The sequence below is a fragment of the Triticum dicoccoides genome, chromosome 2B (assembly GCF_002162155.2).
Source record: "Triticum dicoccoides isolate Atlit2015 ecotype Zavitan chromosome 2B, WEW_v2.0, whole genome shotgun sequence".
Classification (NCBI taxonomy): domain Eukaryota; kingdom Viridiplantae; phylum Streptophyta; class Magnoliopsida; order Poales; family Poaceae; genus Triticum; species Triticum dicoccoides.
Window position 1 is genome coordinate 738,705,788 of NC_041383.1, and position 7,336 is coordinate 738,713,123.

Sequence of the window (7,336 nt, forward strand, 5' to 3'; positions counted from 1 at the left end):
GCTCTTTGGTTGGCGGGGAAGGCGACCGGCGGCGGCGCTGACGAGCGGGGGCGCGCCAAGTGGCGGATCTGGGCTGGCCGGGCACGGAAATGGAGGGGAGCGGCACTGAAAACGAGGAGGGGCGCTGATTTCGAGGAGAAGGAAGGTGGCTGCGGTTGGGAGGCGGCTAGAGGTAGGTGAGGGGCTAGGGATGCCCAAAATTGGAAGGAGGGGTCTATATATAGCAAGGGAGCTAGGGCTAGGGGAACCATCATCCGTTTTCGGGCATCGGATCTCGATCCAACGGTCCGGAGCGGAGGGGGTTTTAGGTGGGCTGCAGATGGCTGTGCGGAGGGGGGTTCGGCTGAGAAGAGAGAAGAGAAGGCAGCTCGGCAACAGTTTCCGGAGACCGAAAACGTCCGACGTAAATACCGGCAATGGTGCCGCTATATATTTAACGGTTGGGCTATCAAACGAGCTCCGAATGTGACGAAACTTGACAGCCGCTCTGTCTACACTATAATAAGATCGCACGCCAAGTTGCATCCCATTCTGAGAACATTTTTATGCCACTTATAAAAATAATATTTCGGAGGTGCCGCGGGCGCGTGTAAGTGTGGTCGGGCTCAGGACGGACAACGGAGAGAATCGGGGAAACCCGGACGGATGCAAGTTTTATGAAAACATATGGATGCGATGCACATGATGCTATGAAATGAGATGCCTGACATGAACACAATGCAAAGCAAAAGACAAAAACCCAACCACGAAGGAAATATCATATCACATCTCCGGAAAAGGCAAGAGTTGGAGTTACGAATATGGAAAGTTGTCTCCGGGGCGTTACAATACTCCACCACTACGAGAGGATCTCGTCCCGAGATCTAGGATGGCACCGGAGGGAAAAGGAAGAGGAAGAGAGGAGGTAAACTAAGTTGCTTCTTCGACAAACGAGTGAAACATGAACCTTGAGATGTTGAGCAAAATGAAAGAAAGAAAACAACAAAGATGAGCAAAGTTGAAAACACTCCGTTAGAAAAGAGGAACAAGGGATATGACGAGAACCAAGAGGTTTAGTGATAAGATAGATATTGAAACCACTCCGGTTAAAACTAGATAGAGAAGGAATAAGATTGATATAATTTGAGAAGCACTCGGACTAAAAGAAGAAGGAAACCTTGATAAGATGAAAAGCACTTGAAGAGATGACGCAACACTCCGGTCAAATGGATAAGCATGAAAAGAACACGGTCCTCACAATTCGAGATGTTGAGTGAAGAGAGCAACATCACCATGCCTCCAGAAGAAAGAATAGAAGATAGATAAGAATGATATAATTTGGACAGCACTCCGACTGTAAATGGAAGGAATTGAACATGAACTTAACAAGATGAGAGGATACTTGATGAGATCAACAACACACTACCTCCAAAACTATTGAAAGAATGGCATAAGGGGTAAGAAAGATTTCAGACTGCTCTCCGGTTGAGGAAGGAGGCAAAACTAGATAAGATGAGAGAACTCGAATGAAAACACGACACGCCGGTTAAATGGATAAGCATGAAAAGAACATGATCTTGCCAAAACGATATGGGTCAACGCGAGCAACCTCACAATGCCTCCGAAACGAAGGAATAGAAGCTAGATCGTTGTGATAAAGGGAACGGAGAAGGAAATGACAACTCCTACCACAATTGAATTTGGAAAGCATCCTTGCAAGAAGGTTAGAACAAAGTTGTTGGAAGACCAACAACGAAAGAATAAGTTTGTAGTGGGCTTATGGAAACATCTCAACACTTGAGGTGAAATTCCGCCACTAACGAAAAACAATTGCTTGTTTGAGATCAAAGAAGAGATGAAAACTTCTTTCGCCGAGAGGATAGAGAGATAACTTGGATCATTGATAAGCACCACAAATAGCAACATTCCCAATGGAAGGCTTTAGGTGTAATATAACCCAAGATACTCCAACAAAGAAGTTGCTGGGTTGAAAAGATCTCATTCTTGACAACATGTGAATCATGAAACATGAAGGAAATTGTCAAGAGTGACATAACACCACCTCAGAAGATAAAATAGAGAGAATTGCACTTCAGAATGCAAGATGAAGAATACTTGAACGCCTCAAAACAAAACATGTGTTGAGCACCATGTTTACTTTTGAGTATAGCTTGGAGGATCATAGCTTCGAGAGAAATCTTGAAGAATAAAACGAGAATGAAAGGAATCCTTGATGAACCATCATGTAGAGCCTCAATGAAGAACTCCGGTAGTAAAAGCATGATAAAAAGAAAGAGAACTGGAAAACACAAGGTGAAGCCTTGCAATGATTTAGATGGAGCTTCGCGACGAGATAATGCGGAAAACTTGGAACTCCGGAAAAGAAAAGATGAAACATCTCGAACCGGGAAATGTGACATGATGAACAACTCTGGAAAGAAGAAACTAGATCACTTGGATGAAACAAAAATAAGAATTAGGTTATGCATATCCTTCACCAATTTAAATTGATGACAAACAACGGATTTGGCATACTACTTATTCTCGTAGAAAGGATTAAAAGAGATATAGCGCAAACTTGAGAAGGTATTGATGGAACCACCGGTGGGATTGGAAACAACGAATGAAATGATACGGTAGCAAAGGAAGAGGAATCTTGAACGAACCACCATAAGAATTGAAAAAGAAAGTAGCAAAGGCACAATTCACCGGGAAGAATTTGAAAACGAATGAAGATACTTGAGGGGATTTAGATACATGAGAACAAAGGAATCATGAACTAATTAGAGGATATTTGAGCGATGCACCGGTAAGATTTGGAGAACAAGAGTTGAAGGTTGTGAATGAGTAATATTCAGAAATGATGGCATTCAGATTATCAAGAAAGGAAGCAACTCCTGAAATGCGTCGGATGGTTGAAAAGAATTCTCACAATCGAAAACAATTATGAGAGGATGGCATCAAACTTGAACCATGAATCTTGAAGAGAATGGAGTGAGATTTAAGAGAAATCCTTCTTCGGTCTTCCAATGTTGAGAATGATGATGAGAACCACCATGAATTGTTGATTTACTCCGGGATGAAAATTAGAAAGGTTGAACCAACGATGAAAGAATTTGAAAGATCTTGGAGAAGGACATATGACTTATGATAATTCATTCTTACGTCAAACTTCGAAAGACTTTGGGAAACACTGCGGATAAATTAGAAGAGTCAGGTAAGATCCTGAAAAAAAACCTGTGGGTTAGGGCCCACTCAGAAGATACACCGTTGAACAATTTTGAAGAGAGATTGCACCGGTTGAATTAAATGGCTTGAATGAGATAACAACCTCAAAATATCTTGAACAGATTAGGAATGATAACATGAATCTTCCGAGATATATTCAGCACACCGGACATGAACTGGGAGAGGTGAATAAATAAGAGAGCCTTGGATAAGAAATTCACTTGGGAAGATATGTGAAACAATAGGAAGAGATATGATCAACACCGAAACTTGAAATTAATCCACCGGAGAAGAATACGAGAATGAAGAATGATGAACTTGAAGCTCCGTTAGTATCTTCCTGAGAATCACCGGATAGGAACATTGATTGAAAACAGTGAAGAGACTTCACATGAATAACTGGATACTTGATTAAAATATACGAGTCCTTGTAGAAAAGGGTGGGAGGGCGGGAAAACAAAGGCAACTTGGGATGGATGAAACAAACACTGGTGAGAACACTTAGAGTTGATCTTGCGGATGTTGAAAATGATCGGATCCACTAGAAGAGAAGCACACCGGTTGGAAAGAATTGACATGACAATCTCAATGATCAAAAGGATTAGTACTCCCATAGAAATATGAGAACACCGCTTGAAAGATATGGAATCATCACTTGACTTTGAAGCAACTCAAATACCACAACTCAAAACAAAACAAAGGATTGGCTTGCAGAAATAAGCCAAAACAAATACATATGATAGAGATTTACCCAATCCCATATCATGCATCTGTCGGAAAGATATTCTAGGAGCTACTTGAATTCCCACCTATAAACTCCCGAAACTTTCTGGTTATGCAATCTGGTGTTTGGGATACAGGGGAAGCAATATATCTCACCCAAACTAACAATACCTACATCCAAGCTGTATCCATCCGTCAACACATAACCAAGAAACCTTCGGAAATCGTGTACCTCAACCTTCGAAAAGCATCCGTTATACGAGCTATGGCAATACTCCCGAACTCCCGCCCTAGTACTGGGTGGCATCGAGGTTATCTCACCAACAACTGCATAAAACAGATTTTCGATGTCGGCAAAACTTAGGTATTCCAGAACTGCAACGATAAAATTGTGACGACAACACCTCGGAGCTCAACTCCCCGGGTCAATGCCACATAATAGACAGGAGGCACCAAGAACAATGTTCTCGTCACAAAACTATCGGAACGATTCCAAGATACCAGCGTGATCCTAAATTTTTTTAGTGAAATTTGAGGAGAGGAAAGTCAAAACATCTACTTCAGGAGACCTCACCAGAGCGACGAAGGGACTGAGGAGTAAAAAGAAACCTACTCTCCGATATATATAATCCTAAGACTCAAAATAGTTTTCTTCTAGACTCAACAACGACCAACAATCAAGGGGGCTCCTATGGTCGGTCGAGGCTCTGATACCAACTTGTTACGCCCAATATGCGACCCTATCCAAAAGGAACTCGAAGGTCCCACCAAGGATAGACCCACATATTGAAACGCTTTTGCAAGGTGGATATCATTACATCAACATTACATAATAGATGGGGATACAAACATAAGGCATACAATGCCACATGAATACAACATCACAATACATAAGAGCAACATCCGACTACGGATGAAACACAAACAGAAACTCAAACGACATCCACCCTGCTAGCCCAGGCTGCCGACCTAGAACCTATCCCCTGATCGAAGAAGCAGAAGAAGAACTCAACGCAAGGAAGCATCGCTCTCGCGTCATGACCATCGCATAACCTGTACCTGCAACTGTTGTAGTAATCTGTGAGCCACGAGGACTCAGCAATCGCATTACCATGGGTATCAAGACTAGCAAAGCTTAAAGGGAAAGGAAGGGGTAAAGTGGTGAGGTTGCAGCAGCGACTAAGCATATATGGTGGCTGACATACGCAAATAAGAGCGAGAAGAGAGCAAGCGGAACGGTCGTGAAGCTAGCAATGATCAAGAAGTGATCTTGAACTCCTACTTACGTCAATCATAACCCAGAAACCGTGTTCACTTCCCGGACTCCGCCGAAAAGAGACCATCACGGCCACACACACGGTTGATGCATTTTAATTCAGATCTGGTGTTAAGTTATCTACAACCGGACATTAACAAATTTCCATCTGCCTATAACCGCATGCACGGCTTTCGAAAGATTATACCCTGCAGGGGTGTCCCAACTTAGCCCATGATAAGCTCTCGCGATCAACGAAGGATATACCTTCTCCCAGGAAGACCCGATCAGACTTGGAATCCCGGTTTACAAGACATTTCGACAATGGTAAAACAAGACCAGCAAGACCGCCCGCTGTGCCAACAAATCCCGATAGGAGCTGCACATATCTCGTTCTCAGGGCACACCGGATGAGCAAGACGACGGGTTAGCATAAACCCTGGTTGCCCAGGGGGCGCCGGACATCGCTCGGTTTGGACCAACACTTAGACAAGCATTGGCCCGGGGGGGCTAAAATAAAGATGACCCTCGGGTTAATTACTCCCAAGGGAAATGTAGGTGATGGTGAGGCAAATGGTAAAACCAATGTTGGGCCTTGCTGGAGGAGTTTTATTCGAAGCGAACTGTCAAGGGGGTCCCATAAATCACCCGACCGCGTAAGGAACGCAAAATCCGGGAACATAACACCGGTATGACGGAAACTAGGGATAAGGCCGAGCCTTCCACCATTTACCAAGTATATAGATGCATTAATTAAATAAGAGATATTGTGATATCCCAACATAATCCTGTCCACCATGGAGTAATCTTCAACTTCACCTGCAACTAGCAACGCTATAAGAGGGGCTGAGCAAAAGCGGTAACATAGCCAAACAACGGTTTGCATAGGAAAGGTGTCAAAGGTTAGAGGTTCATGGCAATATGGGAGGCTTGATAAACAGGTGATAGGTAGCGCAGCAAAGTGATAGAATGAAGCAACTAGCATAACAATGATAGTAGTGAGATCCAGGGTAGCGGTCATCTTGCCTGAAATCCCACAAGGAAGAAGAACGAGTCCATGAAGAAGACGAACGGGAGTAGTCAAATGAATCCTCACAATTGCAACATTACCGGAAGTAAGAAGCAACACCGGAAATAAACAAACAACATGGTAAATGCACAAGCATAAACATGACATGATGCACAAACAAGTATGATGCATGTCCGGTTTAAAAGAGGCATGGCATGGCAAAGTGCAACGAACAACACTACAAATTAAGTGGAGCTCAATATGCAACGAGTTGCATATTGACAAAACACCACATTGACATATTTAGTTTAATCTCGTTTAGGTACACAACAATATTAAATGTTGTTAAACATGGCAATAGGTGAAACATAATTAAACTACCTATCTAGGCAAGTTTAAGTGAGGCCGGAAACAACAAACAACAATTCCGGAAAATCCCCATGTGCATATTTTAGATTCGGTACTGTTCTGCCCTAAACCATATTTTAAGTTTGTTAAACAGGAAAATAAAGTGGACCATGTTAAACTAGGCATTTTTCCACCCCATTTACATATAAAGTTTATTAAAATCGGAGCTACGGTTATTTAGTTATGAAATAAATCATTTTAACATGGCATTTATGCAAATTTAATCAAACATCACATTTAAACAATTTTAACATGGGTGAAAATTGCAAATTATTAATCTACACAAAATTCTAAGCATTTTACATGTTTGAAGTTTTTACATATGATGCATATTTTGTGAGTTATTAAATGCATGAACAACAGGGGGTTTTCTGTAATTCTGCCAATTCCTTGGAAATTAGGAAATTCACAGAACAGGAAAAAAAACGACACGGGCCGAAATTGGAGCTACAGGAACTGGGCGGCTCACCAGGCCTCATGGGCCGGTTGATGAAGGAGGCCCGACAAGGGGCGCAGCTGGGCTTGGGGGTCGACGCGCTGGGCCGGGGCGCTGGGGAGGCCCACGTGGTGGCGCAGTCAACAGGGCACCGGATCGAGCAGCTCCTCCGCTCGATCCCCGACCAGGGCGGCAGCGACAACTTGATGGCGACGGCGAGGCCGAGCGAAGGACGCCGGAGGGGGGCTGAGAACGGCGCCGTAGGCCGGATCCGGGGCGGTGACAGCCGGAGGCAGCG